We start from the raw sequence: 27,225 nt of genomic DNA, 5'->3' as shown, positions 1-27,225 counted from the left end.
GTCTAAAAATGGTGTTGCTTCCACTTTTTAAAAATCAAGCCTTTTTGGTGCCTGGGGAAGAAAACGCGTGACTCCGCGGTCAGGAAAAATGCTGCAAAGGAACCAAAATGTTTTTTGAAGCCAAATTTTTTTTTTTGAAACCAAATGCAAAAACGGACACCAGGATGAGTTTTGGGATGAAATTCCATGTCTAAAAATGGTGTTGCTTCCACTTTTTAAAAATAAAGCCTTTTTGGTGCCTGGGAAAGAAAACACGTGACTCCGCTGTCAGGAAAAATGCTGTCCAGGAACCAAAATGTTTTTTGAAGCCAATTTTTTTTTTTTGAAACCAAATGCAAAAACGGACACCAGGATGAGTTTTGGGATGAAATTCCATGTCTAAAAATGGTGTTGCTTCCACTTTTTAAAAATCAAGCCTTTTTGGTGCCTGGGAAAGAAAACGCGTGACTCCGCTGTCAGGAAAAATGCTGTCCAGGAACCAAAATGTTTTTTGAAGCCAAATTTTTTTTTTTGAAACCAAATGCAAAAACGGACACCAGGATGAGTTTTGGGATGAAATTCCATGTCTAAAAATGGTGTTGCTTCCACTTTTTAAAAATCAAGCCTTTTTGGTGCCTGGGGAAGAAAACGCGTGACTCCGCGGTCAGGAAAAATGCTGTCCAGGAACCAAAATGTTTTTTGAAGCCAATTTTTTTTTTTGAAACCAAATGTAAAAACGGACACCAGGATGAGTTTTGGGATGAAATTCCATGTCTAAAAATGGTGTTGCTTCCACTTTTTAAAAATCAAGCCTTTTTGGTGCCTAGGAAAGAAAACGCGTGACTCCGCGGTCAGGAAAAATGCTGTCCAGGAACCAAAATGTTTTTTGAAGCCAATTTTTTTTTTTAAACCAAATGCAAAAACGGACACCAGGATGAGTTTTGGGATGAAATTCCATGTCTAAAAATGGTGTTGCTTCCACTTTTTAAAAATCAAGCCTTTTTGGTGCCTGGGAAAGAAAACGCGTGACTCCGCAGTCAGGAAAAATGCTGTCCAGGAACCAAAATGTTTTTTGAACCCAAATTTTTTTTTTGAAATCAAATGCAAAAACGGACACCAGGATGAGTTTTGGGATGAAATTCCATGTCTAAAAATGGTGTTGCTTCCACTTTTTAAAAATCAAGCCTTTTTGGTGCCTGGGGAAGAAAACGCGTGACTCCGCGGTCAGGAAAAATGCTGCAAAGGAACCAAAATGTTTTTTGAAGCCAAATTTTTTTTTTTGAAACCAAATGCAAAAACGGACACCAGGATGAGTTTTGGGATGAAATTCCATGTCTAAAAATGGTGTTGCTTCCACTTTTTAAAAATAAAGCCTTTTTGGTGCCTGGGAAAGAAAACACGTGACTCCGCTGTCAGGAAAAATGCTGTCCAGGAACCAAAATGTTTTTTGAAGCCAATTTTTTTTTTTTTGAAACCAAATGCAAAAACGGACACCAGGATGAGTTTTGGGATGAAATTCCATGTCTAAAAATGGTGTTGCTTCCACTTTTTAAAAATCAAGCCTTTTTGGTGCCTGGGAAAGAAAACGCGTGACTCCGCTGTCAGGAAAAATGCTGTCCAGGAACCAAAATGTTTTTTGAAGCCAAATTTTTTTTTTTGAAACCAAATGCAAAAACGGACACCAGGATGAGTTTTGGGATGAAATTCCATGTCTAAAAATGGTGTTGCTTCCACTTTTTAAAAATCAAGCCTTTTTGGTGCCTGGGGAAGAAAACGCGTGACTCCGCGGTCAGGAAAAATGCTGTCCAGGAACCAAAATGTTTTTTGAAGCCAATTTTTTTTTTTGAAACCAAATGTAAAAACGGACACCAGGATGGGTTTTGGGATGAAATTCCATGTCTAAAAATGGTGTTGCTTCCACTTTTTAAAAATCAAGCCTTTTTGGTGCCTAGGAAAGAAAACGCGTGACTCCGCGGTCAGGAAAAATGCTGTCCAGGAACCAAAATGTTTTTTGAAGCCAATTTTTTTTTTTTAAACCAAATGCAAAAACGGACACCAGGATGAGTTTTGGGATGAAATTCCATGTCTAAAAATGGTGTTGCTTCCACTTTTTAAAAATCAAGCCTTTTTGGTGCCTGGGGAAGAAAACGCGTGACTCCGCGTTCAGGAAAAATGCTGCAAAGGAACCAAAATGTTTTTTGAAGCCAAATTTTTTTTTTAAAACCAAATTGAAAAACGGACACCAGGATGAGTTTTGGGATGAAATTCCATGTCTAAAAATGGTGTTGCTTCCACTTTTTAAAAATCAAGCCTTTTTGGTGCCTGGGGAAGAAAACGCGTGACTCCGCGGTCAGGAAAAATGCTGCAAAGGAACCAAAATGTTTTTTGAAGCCAAATTTTTTTTTTTGAAACCAAATGCAAAAACGGACACCAGGATGAGTTTTGGGATGAAATTCCATGTCTAAAAATGGTGTTGCTTCCACTTTTTAAAAATCAAGCCTTTTTGGTGCCTGGGGAAGAAAACACCTGACTCCGCGGGTCAAGAAAATGCTGCAAAGGAACCAAAATATTTTTTGAAGCCAAATTTTTTTTTTGAAACCAAATTGAAAAACGGACACCAGGATGAGTTTCGGGATGAAATTCCATGTCTAAAAATGGTGTTGCTTCTGCTTTTTAAAAATCAAGCCTTTTTGGTGCCTGGGGAAGAAAACGCGTGACTCCGCGGTCAGGAAAAATGCTGCAAAGGAACCAAAATGTTTTTTGAAGCCAAATTTTTTTTTTGAAACCAAATGCAAAAACGAACACCAGGATGAGTTTTGGGATGAAATTCCAAGTCTAAAAATGGTGTTGCTTCCACTTTTTAAAAATCAAGCCTTTTTGGTGCCTGGGAAAGAAAACGTGTGACTCCGCAGTCAGGAAAAATGCTGTCCAGGAACCAAAATGTTTTTTGAACCCAAATTTTTTTTTTGAAATCAAATGCAAAAACGGACACCAGGATGAGTTTTGGGATGAAATTCCATGTCTAAAAATGGTGTTGCTTCCACTTTTTAAAAATCAAGCCTTTTTGGTGCCTGGGGAAGAAAACGCGTGACTCCGCGGTCAGGAAAAATGCTGTCCAGGAACCAAAATGTTTTTTGAAGCCAAATTTTTTTTTTTGAAACCAAATGCAAAAACGGACACCAGGATGAGTTTTGGGATGAAATTCCATGTCTAAAAATGGTGTTGCTTCCACTTTTTAAAAATCAAGCCCTTTTGGTGCCTGGGAAAGAAAACGCGTGACTCCGCTGTCAGGAAAAATGCTGTCCAGGAACCAAAATGTTTTTTGAAGCCAAATTTTTTTTTTGAAACCAAATGCAAAAACGGACACCAGGATGAGTTTTGGGATGAAATTCCATGTCTAAAAATGGTGTTGCTTCCACTTTTTTAAAATCAAGCCTTTTTGGTGCCTGGGGAAGAAAACGCGTGACTCCGCGGTCAGGAAAAATGCTGTCCAGGAACCAAAATGTTTTTTGAAGCCAATTTTTTTTTTTGAAACCAAATGTAAAAACGGACACCAGGATGAGTTTTGGGATGAAATTCCATGTCTAAAAATGGTGTTGCTTCCACTTTTTAAAAATCAAGCCTTTTTGGTGCCTAGGAAAGAAAAAGCGTGACTCCGCGGTCAGGAAAAATGCTGTCCAGGAACCAAAATGTTTTTTGAAGCCAAATTTTTTTTTTTGAAACCAAATGCAAAAACGGACACCAGGATGAGTTTTGGGATGAAATTCCATGTCTAAAAATGGTGTTGCTTCCACTTTTTAAAAATCAAGCCTTTTTGGTGCCTGGGGAAGAAAACGCGTGACTCCGCGGTCAGGAAAAATGCTGCAAAGGAACCAAAATGTTTTTTGAAGCCAAATTTTTTTTTTAAAACCAAATTGAAAAACGGACACCAGGATGAGTTTCGGGATGAAATTCCATGTCTAAAAATGGTGTTGCTTCCACTTTTTAAAAATAAAGCCTTTTTGGTGCCTGGGAAAGAAAACGCGTGACTCCGCGGTCAGGAAAAATGCTGTCCAGGAACCAAAATGTTTTTTGAAGCCAAATTTTTTTTTTTGAAACCAAATGCAAAAACGGACACCAGGATGAGTTTTGGGATGAAATTCCATGTCTAAAAATGGTGTTGCATCCACTTTTTAAAAATCAAGCCTTTTTGGTGCCTGGGGAAGAAAACACCTGACTCCGCGGTCAAGAAAATGCTGCAAAGGAACCAAAATACTTTTTGAAGCCAAATTTTTTTTTTGAAACCAAATTGAAAAACGGACACCAGGATGAGTTTCGGGATGAAATTCCATGTCTAAAAATGGTGTTGCTTCCACTTTTTAAAAATCAAGCCTTTTTGGTGCCTGGGGAAGAAAACACCTGACTCCGCGGTCAAGAAAATGCTGCAAAGGAACCAAAATATTTTTTGAAGCCAAATTTTTTTTTTTGAAACCAAATGCAAAAACGGACACCAGGATGAGTTTTGGGATGAAATTCCATGTCTAAAAATGGTGTTGCTTCCACTTTTTAAAAATCAAGCCCTTTTGGTGCCTGGGAAAGAAAACGCGTGACTCCGCTGTCAGGAAAAATGCTGTCCAGGAACCAAAATGTTTTTTGAAGCCAAATTTTTTTTTTGAAACCAAATGCAAAAACGGACACCAGGATGAGTTTTGGGATGAAATTCCATGTCTAAAAATGGTGTTGCTTCCACTTTTTTAAAATCAAGCCTTTTTGGTGCCTGGGGAAGAAAACGCGTGACTCCGCGGTCAGGAAAAATGCTGTCCAGGAACCAAAATGTTTTTTGAAGCCAATTTTTTTTTTTGAAACCAAATGTAAAAACGGACACCAGGATGAGTTTTGGGATGAAATTCCATGTCTAAAAATGGTGTTGCTTCCACTTTTTAAAAATCAAGCCTTTTTGGTGCCTAGGAAAGAAAAAGCGTGACTCCGCGGTCAGGAAAAATGCTGTCCAGGAACCAAAATGTTTTTTGAAGCCAAATTTTTTTTTTTGAAACCAAATGCAAAAACGGACACCAGGATGAGTTTTGGGATGAAATTCCATGTCTAAAAATGGTGTTGCTTCCACTTTTTAAAAATCAAGCCTTTTTGGTGCCTGGGGAAGAAAACGCGTGACTCCGCGGTCAGGAAAAATGCTGCAAAGGAACCAAAATGTTTTTTGAAGCCAAATTTTTTTTTTAAAACCAAATTGAAAAACGGACACCAGGATGAGTTTCGGGATGAAATTCCATGTCTAAAAATGGTGTTGCTTCCACTTTTTAAAAATAAAGCCTTTTTGGTGCCTGGGAAAGAAAACGCGTGACTCCGCGGTCAGGAAAAATGCTGTCCAGGAACCAAAATGTTTTTTGAAGCCAAATTTTTTTTTTGAAACCAAATGCAAAAACGGACACCAGGATGAGTTTTGGGATGAAATTCCATGTCTAAAAATGGTGTTGCATCCACTTTTTAAAAATCAAGCCTTTTTGGTGCCTGGGGAAGAAAACACCTGACTCCGCGGTCAAGAAAATGCTGCAAAGGAACCAAAATATTTTTTGAAGCCAAATTTTTTTTTTGAAACCAAATTGAAAAACGGACACCAGGATGAGTTTCGGGATGAAATTCCATGTCTAAAAATGGTGTTGCTTCCACTTTTTAAAAATAAAGCCTTTTTGGTGCCTGGGAAAGAAAACGCGTGACTCCGCGGTCAGGAAAAATGCTGTCCAGGAACCAAAATGTTTTTTGAAGCCAAATTTTTTTTTTGAAACCAAATGCAAAAACGGACACCAGGATGAGTTTTGGGATGAAATTCCATGTCTAAAAATGGTGTTGCATCCACTTTTTAAAAATCAAGCCTTTTTGGTGCCTGGGGAAGAAAACACCTGACTCCGCGGTCAAGAAAATGCTGCAAAGGAACCAAAATATTTTTTGAAGCCAAATTTTTTTTTTGAAACCAAATTGAAAAACGGACACCAGGATGAGTTTCGGGATGAAATTCCATGTCTAAAAATGGTGTTGCTTCCACTTTTTAAAAATCAAGCCTTTTTGGTGCCTGGGGAAGAAAACACCTGACTCCGCGGTCAAGAAAATGCTGCAAAGGAACCAAAATATTTTTTGAAGCCAAATTTTTTTTTTGAAACCAAATTGAAAAACGGACACCAGGATGAGTTTCGGGATGAAATTCCATGTCTAAAAATGGTGTTGCTTCCACTTTTTAAAAATCAATCCTTTTTGGTGCCTGGGGAAGAAAACGCGTGACTCCGCGTTCAGGAAAAATGCTGCAAAGTAACCAAAATGTTTTTTGAAGCCAAATTTTTTTTTTTAAACCAAATGCAAAAACGAACACCAGGATGACTTTTGGGATGAAATTCCAAGTCTAAAAATGGTGTTGCTTCCACTTTTTAAAAATCAAGCCTTTTTGGTGCCTGGGGAAGAAAACGCGTGACTCCGCGGTCAGGAAAAATGCTGTCCAGGAACCAAAATGTTTTTTGAAGCCAATTTTTTTTTTTTGAAACCAAATGCAAAAACGGACACCAGGATGAGTTTTGGGATGAAATTCCATGTCTAAAAATGGTGTTGCTTCCACTTTTTAAAAATCAAGCCTTTTTGGTGCCTGGGGAAGAAAACGCGTGACTCCGCGGTCAGGAAAAATGCTGCAAAGGAACCAAAATGTTTTTTGAAGCCAATTTTTTTTTTTTGAAACCAAATGCAAAAACGGACACCAGGATGAGTTTTGGGATGAAATTCCATGTCTAAAAATGGTGTTGCTTCCACTTTTTAAAAATCAAGCCTTTTTGGTGCCTGGGAAAGAAAACGCGTGACTCCGCTGTCAGGAAAAATGCTGTCCAGGAACCAAAATGTTTTTTGAAGCCAAATTTTTTTTTTTGAAACCAAATGCAAAAACGGACACCAGGATGAGTTTTGGGATGAAATTCCATGTCTAAAAATGGTGTTGCTTCCACTTTTTAAAAATCAAGCCTTTTTGGTGCCTGGGGAAGAAAACGCGTGACTCCGCGGTCAGGAAAAATGCTGTCCAGGAACCAAAATGTTTTTTGAAGCCAATTTTTTTTTTGAAACCAAATGTAAAAACGGACACCAGGATGAGTTTTGGGATGAAATTCCATGTCTAAAAATGGTGTTGCTTCCACTTTTTAAAAATCAAGCCTTTTTGGTGCCTAAGAAAGAAAACGCGTGACTCCGCGGTCAGGAAAAATGCTGTCCAGGAACCAAAATGTTTTTTGAAGCCAAATTTTTTTTTTTGAAACCAAATGCAAAAACGGACACCAGGATGAGTTTTGGGATGAAATTCCATGTCTAAAAATGGTGTTGCTTCCACTTTTTAAAAATCAAGCCTTTTTGGTGCCTGGGGAAGAAAACGCGTGACTCCGCGTTCAGGAAAAATGCTGCAAAGGAACCAAAATGTTTTTTGAAGCCAAATTTTTTTTTTAAAACCAAATTGAAAAACGGACACCAGGATGAGTTTCGGGATGAAATTCCATGTCTAAAAATGGTGTTGCTTCCACTTTTTAAAAATCAAGCCTTTTTGGTGCCTGGGGAAGAAAACGCGTGACTCCGCGGTCAGGAAAAATGCTGCAAAGGAACCAAAATGTTTTTTGAAGCCAAATTTTTTTTTTTTTGAAACCAAATGCAAAAACGGACACCAGGATGAGTTTTGGGATGAAATTCCATGTCTAAAAATGGTGTTGCTTCCACTTTTTAAAAATCAAGCCTTTTTGGTGCCTGGGGAAGAAAACACCTGACTCCGCGGGTCAAGAAAATGCTGCAAAGGAACCAAAATATTTTTTGAAGCCAAATTTTTTTTTTGAAACCAAATTGAAAAACGGACACCAGGATGAGTTTCGGGATGAAATTCCATGTCTAAAAATGGTGTTGCTTCCGCTTTTTAAAAATCAAGCCTTTTTGGTGCCTGGGGAAGAAAACGCGTGACTCCGCGGTCAGGAAAAATGCTGCAAAGGAACCAAAATGTTTTTTGAAGCCAAATTTTTTTTTTGAAACCAAATGCAAAAACGAACACCAGGATGAGTTTTGGGATGAAATTCCAAGTCTAAAAATGGTGTTGCTTCCACTTTTTAAAAATCAAGCCTTTTTGGTGCCTGGGAAAGAAAACGCGTGACTCCGCAGTCAGGAAAAATGCTGTCCAGGAACCAAAATGTTTTTTGAACCCAAATTTTTTTTTTGAAATCAAATGCAAAAACGGACACCAGGATGAGTTTTGGGATGAAATTCCATGTCTAAAAATGGTGTTGCTTCCACTTTTTAAAAATCAAGCCTTTTTGGTGCCTGGGGAAGAAAACGCGTGACTCCGCGGTCAGGAAAAATGCTGTCCAGGAACCAAAATGTTTTTTGAAGCCAATTTTTTTTTTTGAAACCAAATGCAAAAACGGACACCAGGATGAGTTTTGGGATGAAATTCCATGTTTAAAAATGGTGTTGCTTCCACTTTTTAAAAATAAAGCCTTTTTGGTGCCTGGGAAAGAAAACACGTGAATCCGCTGTCAGGAAAAATGCTGTCCAGGAACCAAAATGTTTTTTGAAGCCAAATTTTTTTTTTTGAAACCAAATGCAAAAACGGACACCAGGATGAGTTTTGGGATGAAATTCCATGTCTAAAAATGGTGTTGCTTCCACTTTTTAAAAATCAAGCCCTTTTGGTGCCTGGGAAAGAAAACGCGTGACTCCGCTGTCAGGAAAAATGCTGTCCAGGAACCAAAATGTTTTTTGAAGCCAAATTTTTTTTTTGACACCAAATGCAAAAACGGACACCAGGATGAGTTTTGGGATGAAATTCCATGTCTAAAAATGGTGTTGCTTCCACTTTTTTAAAATCAAGCCTTTTTGGTGCCTGGGGAAGAAAACGCGTGACTCCGCGTTCAGGAAAAATGCTGCAAAGGAACCAAAATGTTTTTTGAAGCCAAATTTTTTTTTTAAAACCAAATTGAAAAACGGACACCAGGATGAGTTTCGGGATGAAATTCCATGTTTAAAAATGGTGTTGCTTCCACTTTTTAAAAATCAAGCCTTTTTGGTGCCTGGGGAAGAAAACGCGTGACTCCGCAGTCAGGAAAAATGCTGCAAAGGAACCAAAATGTTTTTTTAAGCCAATTTTTTTTTTTTGAAACCAAATGCAAAAACGGACACCAGGATGAGTTTTGGGATGAAATTCCATGTCTAAAAATGGTGTTGCTTCCACTTTTTAAAAATCAAGCCTTTTTGGTGCCTGGGGAAGAAAACACCTGACTCCGCGGGTCAAGAAAATGCTGCAAAGGAACCAAAATATTTTTTGAAGCCAAATTTTTTTTTTGAAACCAAATTGAAAAACGGACACCAGGATGAGTTTCGGGATGAAATTCCATGTCTAAAAATGGTGTTGCTTCCACTTTTTAAAAATCAAGCCTTTTTGGTGCCTGGGAAAGAAAATGCGTGACTCCGCAGTCAGGAAAAATGCTGTCCAGGAACCAAAATGTTTTTTGAACCCAAATTTTTTTTTTGAAATCAAATGCAAAAACGGACACCAGGATGAGTTTTGGGATGAAATTCCATGTCTAAAAATGGTGTTGCTTCCACTTTTTAAAAATCAAGCCTTTTTGGTGCCTGGGGAAGAAAACGCGTGACTCCGCGGTCAGGAAAAATGCTGCAAAGGAACCAAAATGTTTTTTGAAGCCAAATTTTTTTTTTTGAAACCAAATGCAAAAACGGACACCAGGATGAGTTTTGGGATGAAATTCCATGTTTAAAAATGGTGTTGCTTCCACTTTTTAAAAATCAAGCCTTTTTGGTGCCTGGGAAAGAAAACACGTGACTCCGCTGTCAGGAAAAATGCTGTCCAGGAACCAAAATGTTTTTTGAAGCCAAATTTTTTTTTTTGAAACCAAATGCAAAAACGGACACCAGGATGAGTTTTGGGATGAAATTCCATGTCTAAAAATGGTGTTGCTTCCACTTTTTAAAAATCAAGCCCTTTTGGTGCCTGGGAAAGAAAACGCGTGACTCCGCTGTCAGGAAAAATGCTGTCCAGGAACCAAAATGTTTTTTGAAGCCAAATTTTTTTTTTGAAACCAAATGCAAAAACGGACACCAGGATGAGTTTTGGGATGAAATTCCATGTCTAAAAATGGTGTTGCTTCCACTTTTTTAAAATCAAGCCTTTTTGGTGCCTGGGGAAGAAAACGCGTGACTCCGCGTTCAGGAAAAATGCTGCAAAGGAACCAAAATGTTTTTTGAAGCCAAATTTTTTTTTTAAAACCAAATTGAAAAACGGACACCAGGATGAGTTTCGGGATGAAATTCCATGTCTAAAAATGGTGTTGCTTCCACTTTTTAAAAATCAAGCCTTTTTGGTGCCTGGGGAAGAAAACGCGTGACTCCGCGGTCAGGAAAAATGCTGCAAAGGAACCAAAATGTTTTTTTAAGCCAATTTTTTTTTTTTGAAACCAAATGCAAAAACGGACACCAGGATGAGTTTTGGGATGAAATTCCATGTCTAAAAATGGTGTTGCTTCCACTTTTTAAAAATCAAGCCTTTTTGGTGCCTGGGGAAGAAAACACCTGACTCCGCGGGTCAAGAAAATGCTGCAAAGGAACCAAAATATTTTTTGAAGCCAAATTTTTTTTTTGAAACCAAATTGAAAAACGGACACCAGGATGAGTTTCGGGATGAAATTCCATGTCTAAAAATGGTGTTGCTTCCGCTTTTTAAAAATAAAGCCTTTTTGGTGCCTGGGAAAGAAAACACGTGACTCCGCTGTCAGGAAAAATGCTGTCCAGGAACCAAAATGTTTTTTGAAGCCAAATTTTTTTTTTTGAAACCAAATGCAAAAACGGACACCAGGATGAGTTTTGGGATGAAATTCCATGTCTAAAAATGGTGTTGCTTCCACTTTTTAAAAATCAAGCCCTTTTGGTGCCTGGGAAAGAAAACGCGTGACTCCGCTGTCAGGAAAAATGCTGTCCAGGAACCAAAATGTTTTTTGAAGCCAAATTTTTTTTTTGAAACCAAATGCAAAAACGGACACCAGGATGAGTTTTGGGATGAAATTCCATGTCTAAAAATGGTGTTGCTTCCACTTTTTTAAAATCAAGCCTTTTTGGTGCCTGGGGAAGAAAACGCGTGATTCCGCGGTCAGGAAAAATGCTGTCCAGGAACCAAAATGTTTTTTGAAGCCAATTTTTTTTTTTTGAAACCAAATGTAAAAACGGACACCAGGATGAGTTTTGGGATGAAATTCCATGTCTAAAAATGGTGTTGCTTCCACTTTTTAAAAATCAAGCCTTTTTGGTGCCTAGGAAAGAAAACGCGTGACTCCGCGGTCAGGAAAAATGCTGTCCAGGAACCAAAATGTTTTTTGAAGCCAAATTTTTTTTTTGAAACCAAATGCAAAAACGGACACCAGGATGAGTTTTGGGATGAAATTCCATGTCTAAAAATGGTGTTGCTTCCACTTTTTAAAAATCAAGCCTTTTTGGTGCCTAGGAAAGAAAACGCGTGACTCCGCGGTCAGGAAAAATGCTGTCCAGGAACCAAAATGTTTTTTGAAGCCAAATTTTTTTTTTGAAACCAAATGCAAAAACGGACACCAGGATGAGTTTTGGGATGAAATTCCATGTCTAAAAATGGTGTTGCTTCCACTTTTTAAAAATCAACCCTTTTTGGTGCCTGGGGAAGAAAACGCGTGACTCCGCGGTCAGGAAAAATGCTGCAAAGGAACCAAAATGTTTTTTGAAGCCAAATTTTTTTTTTTAAAACCAAATTGAAAAACGGACACCAGGATGAGTTTCGGGATGAAATTCCATGTCTAAAAATGGTGTTGCTTCCACTTTTTAAAAATAAAGCCTTTTTGGTGCCTGGGAAAGAAAACGCGTGACTCCGCGGTCAGGAAAAATGCTGTCCAGGAACCAAAATGTTTTTGAAGCCAAATTTTTTTTTTTGAAACCAAATGCAAAAACGGACACCAGAATGAGTTTTGGGATGAAATTCCATGTCTAAAAATGGTGTTGCTTCCACTTTTTAAAAATCAAGCCTTTTTGGTGCCTGGGGAAGAAAACGCGTGACTCCGCGGTCAGGAAAAATGCTGCCCAGGAACCAAAATATTTTTTGAAGCCAATTTTTTTTTTTGAAACCAAATGCAAAAACGGACACCAGGATGAGTTTTGGGATGAAATTCCATGTCTAAAAATGGTGTTGCTTCCACTTTTTAAAAATCAAGCCTTTTTGGTGCCTGGGGAAGAAAACGCGTGACTCCGCGTTCAGGAAAAATGCTGCAAAGGAACCAAAATGTTTTTTGAACCCAAATTTTTTTTTTGAAACCAAATGCAAAAACGGACACCAGGATGAGTTTTGGGATGAAATTCCATGTCTAAAAATGGTGTTGCTTCCACTTTTTAAAAATCAAGCCTTTTTGGTGCCTGGGGAAGCAAACACCTGACTCCGCGGGTCAAGAAAATGCTGCAAAGGAACCAAAATATTTTTTGAAGCCAAATTTTTTTTTTGAAACCAAATGCAAAAACGGACACCAGGATGAGTTTCGGGATGAAATTCCATGTCTAAAAATGGTGTTGCTTCCACTTTTTAAAAATCAAGCCTTTTTGGTGCCTGGGGAAGAAAACGCGTGACTCCGCGGTCAGGAAAAATGCTGCAAAGGAACCAAAATATTTTTTGAAGCCAAATTTTTTTTTGAAACCAAATTGAAAAACGGACACCAGGATGAGTTTCGGGATGAAATTCCATGTCTAAAAATGGTGTTGCTTCCACTTTTTAAAAATCAAGCCTTTTTGGTGCCTGGGGAAGAAAACGCGTGACTCCGCGGTCAGGAAAAATGCTGCAAAGGAACCAAAATGTTTTTTGAAGCCAAATTTTTTTTTTGAAACCAAATGCAAAAACGGACACCAGGATGAGTTTTGGGATGAAATTCCATGTCTAAAAATGGTGTTGCTTCCACTTTTTAAAAATCAAGCCTTTTTGGTGCCTGGGGAAGAAAACGCGTGACTCCCCGGTCAGGAAAAATGCTGTCCAGGAACCAAAATGTTTTTTGAAGCCAAATTTTTTTTTTCAAACCAAATGCAAAAACGGACACCAGGATGAGTTTTGGGATGAAATTCCATGTCTAAAAATGGTGTTGCTTCCACTTTTTAAAAATCAAGCCTTTTTGGTGCCTGGGGAAGAAAACGCGTGACTCCGCGGTCAGGAAAAATGCTGCAAAGGAACCAAAATGTTTTTTGAAGCCAAATTTTTTTTTTTAAATCCAAATTGAAAAACGGACACCAGGATGAGTTTCGGGATGAAATTCCATGTCTAAAAATGGTGTTGCTTCCACTTTTTAAAAATCAAGCCTTTTTGGTGCCTGGGGAAGAAAACGCGTGACTCCGCGGTCAGGAAAAATGCTGTCCAGGAACCAAAATGTTTTTTGAAGCCAATTTTTTTTTTTTTTGAAACCAAATGCAAAAACGGACACCAGGATGAGTTTTGGGATGAAATTCCATGTCTAAAAATGGTGTTGCTTCCACTTTTTAAAAATCAAGCCTTTTTGGTGCCTGGGGAAGAAAACGCGTGACTCCGCGGTCAGGAAAAATGCTGTCCAGGAACCAAAATGTTTTTTGAAGCCAAATTTTTTTTTTTTGAAACCAAATGCAAAAACGGACACCAGGATGAGTTTTGGGATGAAATTCCATGTCTAAAAATGGTGTTGCTTCCACTTTTTAAAAATCAAGCCTTTTTGGTGCCTGGGGAAGAAAACGCGTGACTCCGCGGTCAGGAAAAATGCTGTCCAGGAACCAAAATGTTTTTTGAAGCCAAATTTTTTTTTTGAAACCAAATGCAAAAACGGACACCAGGATGAGTTTTGGGATGAAATTCCATGTCTAAAAATGGTGTTGCTTCCACTTTTTAAAAATCAAGCCTTTTTGGTGCCTGGGGAAGAAAACGCGTGACTCCGCGGTCAGGAAAAATGCTGCAAAGGAACCAAAATGTTTTTTGAAGCCAAATTTTTTTTTTTAAATCCAAATTGAAAAACGGACACCAGGATGAGTTTCGGGATGAAATTCCATGTCTAAAAATGGTGTTGCTTCCACTTTTTAAAAATCAAGCCTTTTTGGTGCCTGGGGAAGAAAACGCGTGACTCCGCGGTCAGGAAAAATGCTGTCCAGGAACCAAAATGTTTTTTGAAGCCAATTTTTTTTTTTTTTGAAACCAAATGCAAAAACGGACACCAGGATGAGTTTTGGGATGAAATTCCATGTCTAAAAATGGTGTTGCTTCCACTTTTTAAAAATCAAGCCTTTTTGGTGCCTGGGGAAGAAAACGCGTGACTCCGCGGTCAGGAAAAATGCTGTCCAGGAACCAAAATGTTTTTTGAAGCCAAATTTTTTTTTTTTGAAACCAAATGCAAAAACGGACACCAGGATGAGTTTTGGGATGAAATTCCATGTCTAAAAATGGTGTTGCTTCCACTTTTTAAAAATCAAGCCTTTTTGGTGCCTGGGGAAGAAAACGCGTGACTCCGCGGTCAGGAAAAATGCTGTCCAGGAACCAAAATGTTTTTTGAACCCAAATTTTTTTTTTGAAACCAAATGCAAAAACGGACACCAGGATGAGTTTTGGGATGAAATTCCATGTCTAAAAATGGTGTTGCTTCCACTTTTTAAAAATCAAGCCTTTTTGGTGCCTGGGGAAGAAAACGCGTGACTCCCCGGTCAGGAAAAATGCTGCAAAGGAACCAAAATGTTTTTTGAAGCCAAATTTTTTTTTTTGAAACCAAATTGAAAAACGGACACCAGGATGAGTTTTGGGATGAAATTCCATGTCTAAAAATGGTGTTGCTTCCACTTTTTAAAAATAAAGGCTTTTTGGTGCCTGGGAAAGAAAACCCGTGACTCCGCGGTCAGGAAAAATGCTGTCCAGGAACCAAAATGTTTTTTGAAGCCAAATTTTTTTTTTAAACCAAATGCAAAAACGGACACCAGGATGAGTTTTGGGATGAAATTCCATGTCTAAAAATGGTGTTGCTTCCACTTTTTAAAAATCAAGCCTTTTTGGTGCCTGGGGAAGAAAACGCGTGACTCCGCGGTCAGGAAAAATGCTGCAAAGGAACCAAAATGTTTTTTGAAGCCAAATTTTTTTTTTTAAATCCAAATTGAAAAACGGACACCAGGATGAGTTTCGGGATGAAATTCCATGTCTAAAAATGGTGTTGCTTCCACTTTTTAAAAATCAAGCCTTTTTGGTGCCTGGGGAAGAAAACGCGTGACTCCGCGGTCAGGAAAAATGCTGTCCAGGAACCAAAATGTTTTTTGAAGCCAATTTTTTTTTTTTGAAACCAAATGCAAAAACGGAAACCAGGATGAGTTTTGGGATGAAATTCCATGTCTAAAAATGGTGTTGCTTCCACTTTTTAAAAATAAAGCCTTTTTGGTGCCTGGGGAAGAAAACGCGTGACTCCGCGGTCAGGAAAAATGCTGTCCAGGAACCAAAATGTTTTTTGAAGCCAAATTTTTTTTTTTTGAAACCAAATGCAAAAACGGACACCAGGATGAGTTTTGGGATGAAATTCCATGTCTAAAAATGGTGTTGCTTCCACTTTTTAAAAATCAAACCTTTTTGGTGCCTGGGGAAGAAAACACCTGACTCCGCGGTCAAGAAAATGCTGCAAAGGAACCAAAATATTTTTTTGAAGCCAAACTTTTTTTTTGAAACCAAATTGAAAAACGGACACCAGGATGAGTTTCGGGATGAAATTCCATGTCTAAAAATGGTGTTGCTTCCACTTTTTAAAAATCAAGCCTTTTTGGTGCCTGGGGAAGAAAACGCGTGACTCCGCGGTCAGGAAAAATGCTGCAAAGGAACCAAAATGTTTTTTGAAGCCAAATTTTTTTTTTGAAACCAAATGCAAAACCGAACACCAGGAAGAATTTTGGGATGAAATTCCAAGTCTAAAAATGGTGTTGCTTCCACTTTTTAAAAATCAAGCCTTTTTGGTGCCTGGGAAAGAAAACGCGTGACTCCGCGGTCAGGAAAAATGCTGTCCAGGAACCAAAATGTTTTTTGAAGCCAAATTTTTTTTTTTGAAACCAAAAGCAAAAACGGACACCAGGATGAGTTTTGGGATGAAATTCCATGTCTAAAAATGGTGTTGCTTCCACTTTTTAAAAATCGAGCCTTTTTGGTGCCTGGGGAAGAAAACGCGTGACTCCGCGGTCAGGAAAAATGCTGTCCAGGAACCAAAATGTTTTTTGAAGCCAATTTTTTTTTTTGAAACCAAATTGAAAAACGGACACCAGGATGAGTTTTGGGATGAAATTCCATGTCTAAAAATGGTGTTGCTTTCACTTTTTAAAAATCAAGCCTTTTTGGTTCCTGGGGAAGAAAACACCTGACTCCGCGGTCAAGAAAATGCTGCAAAGGAACCAAAATATTTTTTGAAGCCAAATTTTTTTTTTGAAACCAAATTGAAAAACGGACACCAGGATGAGTTTCGGGATGAAATTCCATGTCTAAAAATGGTGTTGCTTCCACTTTTTAAAAATCAAGCCTTTTTGGTGCCTGGAGAAGAAAACGCGTGACTCCGCGGTCAGGAAAAATGCTGCAAAGGAACCAAAATGTTTTTTGAAGCCAAATTTTTTTTTTGAAACCAAATGCAAAACCGAACACCAGGAAGAGTTTTGGGATGAAATTCCAAGTCTAAAAATTGTGTTGCTTCCACTTTTAAAAATCAAGCCTTTTTGGTGCCTGGGAAAGAAAACGCGTGACTCCGCGGTCAGGAAAAATGCTGTCGAGGAACCAAAATGTTTTTTGAAGCCAAATTTTTTTTTTTGAAACCAAATGCAAAAACGGACACCAGGATGAGTTTTGGGATGAAATTCCATGTCTAAAAATGGTGTTGCTTCCACTTTTTAAAAATCAAGCCTTTTTGGTGCCTGGGAAAGAAAACGCGTGACTCCGCGGTCAGGAAAAATGCTGCAAAGGAACCAAAATGTTTTTTGAAGCCAATTTTTTTTTTTGAAACCAAATTGAAAAACGGACACCAGGATGAGTTTTGGGATGAAATTCCATGTCTAAAAATGGTGTTGCTTCCACTTTTTAAAAATCAAGCCTTTTTGGTGCCTGGGAAAGAAAACGCGTGACTCCGCGGTCAGGAAAAATGCTGTCCAGGAACCAAAATGTTTTTTGAAGCCAAATTTGTTTTTTTTGAAACCAAATGCAAAAACGGACACCAGGATGAGTTTTGGGATGAAATTCCATGTCTAAAAATGGTGTTGCTTCCACTTTTTAAAAATCAAGCCTTTTTGGTGCCTGGGAAAGAAAACGCGTGACTCCGCGGTCAGGAAAAATGCTGTCCAGGAATCAAAATGTTTTTTGAAGACAATTTTTTTTTTGAAACCAAATGCAAAAACGGACACCAGGATGAGTTTCGGGATGAAATTCCATGTCTAAAAATGGTGTTGCTTCCACTTTTTAAAAATCAAGCCTTTTTGGTGCCTGGGGAAGAAAACGCCTGACTCCGCGGTCAAGAAAATGCTGCAAAGGAACCAAAATGTTTTTTGAAGCCAAATTTTTTTTTTAAACCAAATGCAAAAACGGACACCAGGATGAGTTTCGGGATGAAATTCCATGTCTAAAAATGGTGTTGCTTCCACTTTTTAAAAATCAAGCCTTTTTGGTGCCTGGGAAAGAAAACGCGTGACTCCGCGGTCAGGAAAAATGCTGTCCAGGAATCAAAATGTTTTTTGAAGACAATTTTTTTTTTTGAAACCAAATGCAAAAACGGACACCAGGATGAGTTTCGGGATGAAATTCCATGTCTAAAAATGGTGTTGCTTCCACTTTTTAAAAATCAAGCCTTTTTGGTGCCTGGGGAAGAAAACACCTGACTCCGCGGTCAAGAAAATGCTGCAAAGGAACCAAAATGTTTTTTGAAGCCAAATTTTTTTTTTGAAACCAAATTGAAAAACGGACACCAGGATGAGTTTCGGGATGAAATTCCATGTCTAAAAATGGTGTTGCTTCCACTTTTTAAAAATCAAGCCTTTTTGGTGCCTGGGAAAGAAAACGCGTGACTCCGCGGTCAGGAAAAATGCTGCAAAGGAACCAAAATGTTTTTTGAAGCCAATTTTTTTTTTTGAAACCAAATGCAAAAACGGACACCAGGATGAGTTTTGGGATGAAATTCCATGTCTAAAAATGGTGTTGCTTCCACTTTTTAAAAATCAAGCCTTTTTGGTGCCTGGGGAAGAAAACGCGTGACTCCGCGGTCAGGAAAAATGCTGCCCAGGAACCAAAATGTTTTTTGAAGCCAAATTTTTTTTTTGAAACCAAATGCAAAAACGGACACCAGGATGAGTTTCGGGATGAAATTCCATGTCTAAAAATGGTGTTGCTTCCACTTTTTAAAAATCAAGCCTTTTTGGTGCCTGGGGAAGAAAACGCGTGACTCCGCGGTCAGGAAAAATGCTGCCCAGGAACCAAAATGTTTTTTGAAGCCAATTTTTTTTTTTTGAAACCAAATGCAAAAACGGACACCAGGATGAGTTTCGGGATGAAATTCCATGTCTAAAAATGGTGTTGCTTCCACTTTTTAAAAATCAAGCCTTTTTGGTGCCTGGGGAAGAAAACGCGTGACTCCGCGGTCAAGAAAATGCTGCAAAGGAACCAAAATGTTTTTTGAAGCCAATTTTTTTTTTTGAAACCAAATTGAAAAACGGACACCAGGATGAATTTTGGGATGAAATTCCATGTCTAAAAATGGTGTTGCTTCCACTTTTTAAAAATCAAGCCTTTTTGGTGCCTGGGGAAGAAAACGCGTGACTCCGCGGTCAAGAAAATGCTGCAAAGGAACCAAAATGTTTTTTGAAGCCAAATTTGTTTTTTTTGAAACCAAATGCAAAAACGGACACCAGGATGAGTTTCGGGATGAAATTCCATGTCTAAAAATGGTGTTGCTTCCACTTTTTAAAAATCAAGCCTTTTTGGTGCCTGGGAAAGAAAACGCGTGACTCCGCGGTCAGGAAAAATGCTGTCCAGGAATCAAAATGTTTTTTGAAGACAATTTTTTTTTTGAAACCAAATGCAAAAACGGACACCAGGATGAGTTTCGGGATGAAATTCCATGTCTAAAAATGGTGTTGCTTCCACTTTTTAAAAATCAAGCCTTTTTGGTGCCTGGGGAAGAAAACGCCTGACTCCGCGGTCAAGAAAATGCTGCAAAGGAACCAAAATGTTTTTTGAAGCCAAATTTTTTTTTTAAACCAAATGCAAAAACGGACACCAGGATGAGTTTCGGGATGAAATTCCATGTCTAAAAATGGTGTTGCTTCCACTTTTTAAAAATCAAGCCTTTTTGGTGCCTGGGAAAGAAAACGCGTGACTCCGCGGTCAGGAAAAATGCTGTCCAGGAATCAAAATGTTTTTTGAAGACAATTTTTTTTTTTGAAACCAAATGCAAAAACGGACACCAGGATGAGTTTCGGGATGAAATTCCATGTCTAAAAATGGTGTTGCTTCCACTTTTTAAAAATCAAGCCTTTTTGGTGCCTGGGGAAGAAAACACCTGACTCCGCGGTCAAGAAAATGCTGCAAAGGAACCAAAATGTTTTTTGAAGCCAAATTTTTTTTTTGAAACCAAATTGAAAAACGGACACCAGGATGAGTTTCGGGATGAAATTCCATGTCTAAAAATGGTGTTGCTTCCACTTTTTAAAAATCAAGCCTTTTTGGTGCCTGGGAAAGAAAACGCGTGACTCCGCGGTCAGGAAAAATGCTGCAAAGGAACCAAAATGTTTTTTGAAGCCAAATTTTTTTTTTGAAACCAAATGCAAAAACGGACACCAGGATGAGTTTTGGGATGAAATTCCATGTCTAAAAATGGTGTTGCTTCCACTTTTTAAAAATCAAGCCTTTTTGGTGCCTGGGGAAGAAAACGCGTGACTCCGCGGTCAGGAAAAATGCTGCCCAGGAACCAAAATGTTTTTTGAAGCCAAATTTTTTTTTTGAAACCAAATGCAAAAACGGACACCAGGATGAGTTTCGGGATGAAATTCCATGTCTAAAAATGGTGTTGCTTCCACTTTTTAAAAATCAAGCCTTTTTGGTGCCTGGGGAAGAAAACGCGTGACTCCGCGGTCAGGAAAAATGCTGCCCAGGAACCAAAATGTTTTTTGAAGCCAATTTTTTTTTTTGAAACCAAATTGAAAAACGGACACCAGGATGAGTTTTTGGATGAAATTCCATGTCTAAAAATGGTGTTGCTTCCACTTTTTTAAAATCAAGCCTTTTTGGTGCCTGGGAAAGAAAACGCGTGACTCCGCGGTCAGGAAAAATGCTGCAAAGGAACCAAAATGTTTTTTGAAGCCAATTTTTTTTTTTGAAACCAAATGCAAAAACGGACACCAGGATGAGTTTTGGGATGAAATTCCATGTCTAAAAATGGTGTTGCTTCCACTTTTTAAAAATCAAGCCTTTTTGGTGCCTGGGGAAGAAAACGCGTGACTCCGCGGTCAGGAAAAATGCTGCAAAGGAACCAAAATGTTTTTTGAAGCGAAATTTTTTTTTTTGAAACCAAATGCAAAAACGGACACCAGGATGAGTTTTGGGATGAAATTCCATGTCTAAAAATGGTGTTGCTTCCACTTTTTAAAAATAAAGCCTTTTTGGTGCCTGGGAAAGAAAACGCGTGACTCCGCGGTCAGGAAAAATGCTGTCCAGGAACCAAAATGTTTTTTGAAGCCAAATTTTTTTTTTTTGAAACCAAATGCAAAAACGGACACCAGGATGAGTTTTGGGATGAAATTCCATGTCTAAAAATGGTGTTGCTTCCACTTTTTAAAAATCAAGCCTTTTTGGTGCCTGGGGAAGAAAACGCGTGACTCCGCGGTAAGGAAAAATGCTGCAAAGGAACCGAAATATTTTTTGAAGCCAAATTTTTTTTTGAAACCAAATTGAAAAACGGACACCAGGATGAGTTTCGGGATGAAATTCCATGTCTAAAAATGGTGTTGCTTCCACTTTTTAAAAATCAAGCCTTTTTGGTGCCTGGGGAAGAAAACGCGTGACTCCGCGGTCAGGAAAAATGCTGCAAAGGAACCAAAATGTTTTTTGAAGCCAAATTTTTTTTTTGAAACCAAATGCAAAAACGAACACCAGGATGAGTTTTGGGATGAAATTCCAAGTCTAAAAATGGTGTTGCTTCCACTTTTTAAAAATCAAGCCTTTTTGGTGCCTGGGAAAGAAAACGCGTGACTCCGCGGTCAGGAAAAATGCTGTCCAGGAACCAAAATGTTTTTTGAACCCAAATTTTTTTTTTGAAACCAAATGCAAAAACGGACACCAGGATGAGTTTTGGGATGAAATTCCATGTCTAAAAATGGTGTTGCTTCCACTTTTTAAAAATCAAGCCTTTTTGGTGCCTGGGGAAGAAAACGCGTGACTCCCCGGTCAGGAAAAATGCTGCAAAGGAACCAAAATGTTTTTTGAAGCCAAATTTTTTTTTTTGAAACCAAATTGAAAAACGGACACCAGGATGAGTTTTGGGATGAAATTCCATGTCTAAAAATGGTGTTGCTTCCACTTTTTAAAAATAAAGGCTTTTTGGTGCCTGGGAAAGAAAACCCGTGACTCCGCGGTCAGGAAAAATGCTGTCCAGGAACCAAAATGTTTTTTGAAGCCAAATTTTTTTTTTTAAACCAAATGCAAAAACGGACACCAGGATGAGTTTTGGGATGAAATTCCATGTCTAAAAATGGTGTTGCTTCCACTTTTTAAAAATCAAGCCTTTTTGGTGCCTGGGGAAGAAAACGCGTGACTCCGCGGTCAGGAAAAATGCTGCAAAGGAACCAAAATGTTTTTTGAAGCCAAATTTTTTTTTTTAAATCCAAATTGAAAAACGGACACCAGGATGAGTTTCGGGATGAAATTCCATGTCTAAAAATGGTGTTGCTTCCACTTTTTAAAAATCAAGCCTTTTTGGTGCCTGGGGAAGAAAACGCGTGACTCCGCGGTCAGGAAAAATGCTGTCCAGGAACCAAAATGTTTTTTGAAGCCAATTTTTTTTTTTGAAACCAAATGCAAAAACGGACACCAGGATGAGTTTTGGGATGAAATTCCATGTCTAAAAATGGTGTTGCTTCCACTTTTTAAAAATAAAGCCTTTTTGGTGCCTGGGGAAGAAAACGCGTGACTCCGCGGTCAGGAAAAATGCTGTCCAGGAACCAAAATGTTTTTTGAAGCCAAATTTTTTTTTTTTGAAACCAAATGCAAAAACGGACACCAGGATGAGTTTTGGGATGAAATTCCATGTCTAAAAATGGTGTTGCTTCCACTTTTTAAAAATCAAACCTTTTTGGTGCCTGGGGAAGAAAACACCTGACTCCGCGGTCAAGAAAATGCTGCAAAGGAACCAAAATATTTTTTTGAAGCCAAACTTTTTTTTTGAAACCAAATTGAAAAACGGACACCAGGATGAGTTTCGGGATGAAATTCCATGTCTAAAAATGGTGTTGCTTCCACTTTTTAAAAATCAAGCCTTTTTGGTGCCTGGGGAAGAAAACGCGTGACTCCGCGGTCAGGAAAAATGCTGCAAAGGAACCAAAATGTTTTTTGAAGCCAAATTTTTTTTTTGAAACCAAAAGCAAAAACGGACACCAGGATGAGTTTTGGGATGAAATTCCATGTCTAAAAATGGTGTTGCTTCCACTTTTTAAAAATAAAGCCTTTTTGGTGCCTGGGAAAGAAAACGCGTGACTCCGCGGTCAGGAAAAATGCTGTCCAGGAACCAAAATGTTTTTTGAAGCCAAATTTTTTTTTTTGAAACCAAATGCAAAAACGGACACCAGGATGAGTTTTGGGATGAAATTCCATGTCTAAAAATGGTGTTGCTTCCACTTTTTAAAAATCAAGCCTTTTTGGTGCCTGGGGAAGAAAACGCGTGACTCCGCGGTCAGGAAAAATGCTGCCCAGGAACCAAAATGTTTTTTGAAGCCAAATTTTTTTTTTTAAAACCAAATGCAAAAACGGACACCAGGATGAGTTTCGGGATGAAATTCCATGTCTAAAAATGGTGTTGCTTCCACTTTTTAAAAATCAAGCCTTTTTGGTGCCTGGGAAAGAAAACGCGTGACTCGGCGGTCAGGAAAAATGCTGCAAAGGAATCAAAATGTTTTTTGAAGCCAAATTTTTTTTTTTTGAAACCAAATTGAAAAACGGACACCAGGATGAGTTTTGGGATGAAATTCCATGTCTAAAAATGGTGTTGCTTCCACTTTTTAAAAATCAAGCCTTTTTGGTGCCTGGGGAAGAAAACGCGTGACTCCGCGGTCAAGAAAATGCTGCAAAGGAACCAAAATGTTTTTTGAAGCCAAATTTTTTTTTTTTGAAACCAAATTGAAAAACGGACACCAGGATGAGTTTTGGGATGAAATTCCATGTCTAAAAATGGTGTTGCTTCCACTTTTTAAAAATAAAGGCTTTTTGGTGCCTGGGAAAGAAAACCCGTGACTCCGCGGTCAGGAAAAATGCTGTCCAGGAACCAAAATGTTTTTTGAAGCCAAATTTTTTTTTTTAAACCAAATGCAAAAACGGACACCAGGATGAGTTTTGGGATGAAATTCCATGTCTAAAAATGGTGTTGCTTCCACTTTTTAAAAATCAAGCCTTTTTGGTGCCTGGGGAAGAAAACGCGTGACTCCGCGGTCAGGAAAAATGCTGTCCAGGAACCAAAATGTTTTTTGAAGCCAATTTTTTTTTTTGAAACCAAATGCAAAAACGGACACCAGGATGAGTTTTGGGATGAAATTCCATGTCTAAAAATGGTGTTGCTTCCACTTTTTAAAAATAAAGCCTTTTTGGTGCCTGGGGAAGAAAACGCGTGACTCCGCGGTCAGGAAAAATGCTGTCCAGGAACCAAAATGTTTTTTGAAGCCAAATTTTTTTTTTTTGAAACCAAATGCAAAAACGGACACCAGGATGAGTTTTGGGATGAAATTCCATGTCTAAAAATGGTGTTGCTTCCACTTTTTAAAAATCAAGCCTTTTTGGTGCCTGGGGAAGAAAACGCGTGACTCCGCGGTCAGGAAAAATGCTGCCCAGGAACCAAAATGTTTTTTGAAGCCAAATTTTTTTTTTTAAAACCAAATGCAAAAACGGACACCAGGATGAGTTTCGGGATGAAATTCCATGTCTAAAAATGGTGTTGCTTCCACTTTTTAAAAATCAAGCCTTTTTGGTGCCTGGGAAAGAAAACGCGTGACTCGGCGGTCAGGAAAAATGCTGCAAAGGAACCAAAATGTTTTTTGAAGCCAAATTTTTTTTTTTTGAAACCAAATTGAAAAACGGACACCAGGATGAGTTTTGGGATGAAATTCCATGTCTAAAAATGGTGTTGCTTCCACTTTTTAAAAATCAAGCCTTTTTGGTGCCTGGGGAAGAAAACGCGTGACTCCGCGGTCAAGAAAATGCTGCAAAGGAACCAAAATGTTTTTTGAAGCCAAATTTTTTTTTTTTGAAACCAAATTGAAAAACGGACACCAGGATGAGTTTTGGGATGAAATTCCATGTCTAAAAATGGTGTTGCTTCCACTTTTTAAAAATAAAGGCTTTTTGGTGCCTGGGAAAGAAAACCCGTGACTCCGCGGTCAGGAAAAATGCTGTCCAGGAACCAAAATGTTTTTTGAAGCCAAATTTTTTTTTTTAAACCAAATGCAAAAACGGACACCAGGATGAGTTTTGGGATGAAATTCCATGTCTAAAAATGGTGTTGCTTCCACTTTTTAAAAATCAAGCCTTTTTGGTGCCTGGGGAAGAAAACGCGTGACTCCGCGGTCAGGAAAAATGCTGTCCAGGAACCAAAATGTTTTTTGAAGCCAATTTTTTTTTTTGAAACCAAATGCAAAAACGGACACCAGGATGAGTTTTGGGATGAAATTCCATGTCTAAAAATGGTGTTGCTTCCACTTTTTAAAAATAAAGCCTTTTTGGTGCCTGGGGAAGAAAACGCGTGACTCCGCGGTCAGGAAAAATGCTGTCCAGGAACCAAAATGTTTTTTGAAGCCAAATTTTTTTTTTTTGAAACCAAATGCAAAAACGGACACCAGGATGAGTTTTGGGATGAAATTCCATGTCTAAAAATGGTGTTGCTTCCACTTTTTAAAAATCAAACCTTTTTGGTGCCTGGGGAAGAAAACACCTGACTCCGCGGTCAAGAAAATGCTGCAAAGGAACCAAAATATTTTTTTGAAGCCAAACTTTTTTTTTGAAACCAAATTGAAAAACGGACACCAGGATGAGTTTCGGGATGAAATTCCATGTCTAAAAATGGTGTTGCTTCCACTTTTTAAAAATCAAGCCTTTTTGGTGCCTGGGGAAGAAAACGCGTGACTCCGCGGTCAGGAAAAATGCTGCAAAGGAACCAAAATGTTTTTTGAAGCCAAATTTTTTTTTTGAAACCAAAAGCAAAAACGGACACCAGGATGAGTTTTGGGATGAAATTCCATGTCTAAAAATGGTGTTGCTTCCACTTTTTAAAAATAAAGCCTTTTTGGTGCCTGGGAAAGAAAACGCGTGACTCCGCGGTCAGGAAAAATGCTGTCCAGGAACCAAAATGTTTTTTGAAGCCAAATTTTTTTTTTTGAAACCAAATGCAAAAACGGACACCAGGATGAGTTTTGGGATGAAATTCCATGTCTAAAAATGGTGTTGCTTCCACTTTTTAAAAATCAAGCCTTTTTGGTGCCTGGGGAAGAAAACGCGTGACTCCGCGGTCAGGAAAAATGCTGCCCAGGAACCAAAATGTTTTTTGAAGCCAAATTTTTTTTTTTAAAACCAAATGCAAAAAGGGACACCAGGATGAGTTTCGGGATGAAATTCCATGTCTAAAAATGGTGTTGCTTCCACTTTTTAAAAATCAAGCCTTTTTGGTGCCTGGGAAAGAAAACGCGTGACTCGGCGGTCAGGAAAAATGCTGCAAAGGAACCAAAATGTTTTTTGAAGCCAAATTTTTTTTTTTTGAAACCAAATTGAAAAACGGACACCAGGATGAGTTTTGGGATGAAATTCCATGTCTAAAAATGGTGTTGCTTCCACTTTTTAAAAATCAAGCCTTTTTGGTGCCTGGGGAAGAAAACGCTTGACTCCGCGGTCAAGAAAATGCTGCAAAGGAACCAAAATGTTTTTTGAAGCCAAATTTTTTTTTTTTGAAACCAAATTGAAAAACGGACACCAGGATGAGTTTTGGGATGAAATTCCATGTCTAAAAATGGTGTTGCTTCGACTTTTTAAAAATTGAGCGTTTTTCATTCCTGGGGAAAAAAAGGGTTGACTCTGCGGTCAGGAAAAATGCTGCCCAGGAACCAAAATGTTTTTTAAATCCAATTTTTTTTTTTGAAACCAAATGCAAAAACGGACACCAGGATGAGTTTCGGGATGAAATTCCATGTCTAAAAATGGTGTTGCTTCCACTTTTTAAAAATCAAGCCTTTTTGGTGCCTGGGGAAGAAAACGCGTGACTCCGCGGTCAGGAAAAATGCTGCCCAGGAACCAAAATGTTTTTTGAAGCCAAATTTTTTTTTTGAAACCAAATTGAAAAACGGACACCAGGATGAGTTTTGGGATGAAATTCCATGTCTAAAAATGGTGTTGCTTCCACTTTTTTAAAATCAAGCCTTTTTGGTGCCTGGGAAAGAAAACGCGTGACTCGGCGGTCAGGAAAAATGCTGCAAAGGAACCAAAATGTTTTTTGAAGCCAAATTTTTTTTTTGAAACCAAATGCAAAAACGGACACCAGGATGAGTTTTGGGATGAAATTCCATGTCTAAAAATGGTGTTGCTTCCACTTTTTAAAAATCAAGCCTTTTTGGTGCCTGGGGAAGAAAACGCGTGACTCCGCGGTCAGGAAAAATGCTGCCCAGGAACCAAAATGTTTTTTGAAGCCAAATTTTTTTTTTTAAAACCAAATGCAAAAACGGACACCAGGATGAGTTTCGGGATGAAATTCCATCTCTAAAAATGGTGTTGCTTCCACTTTTTAAAAATCAAGCCTTTTTGGTGCCTGGGAAAGAAAACGCGTGACTCGGCGGTCAGGAAAAATGCTGCAAAGGAACCAAAATGTTTTTTGAAGCCAAATTTTTTTTTTTTGAAACCAAATTGAAAAACGGACACCAGGATGAGTTTTGGGATGAAATTCCATGTCTAAAAATGGTGTTGCTTCCACTTTTTAAAAATCAAGCCTTTTTGGTGCC

This window comes from Pituophis catenifer, unplaced genomic scaffold (assembly GCF_029215685.1).
Source record: "Pituophis catenifer annectens isolate HBS135680 unplaced genomic scaffold, rPitCat1.0.hap2 SCAF_6, whole genome shotgun sequence".
Lineage (NCBI taxonomy): Eukaryota > Metazoa > Chordata > Lepidosauria > Squamata > Colubridae > Pituophis > Pituophis catenifer.
This window is presented reverse-complemented; position numbering follows the sequence as displayed.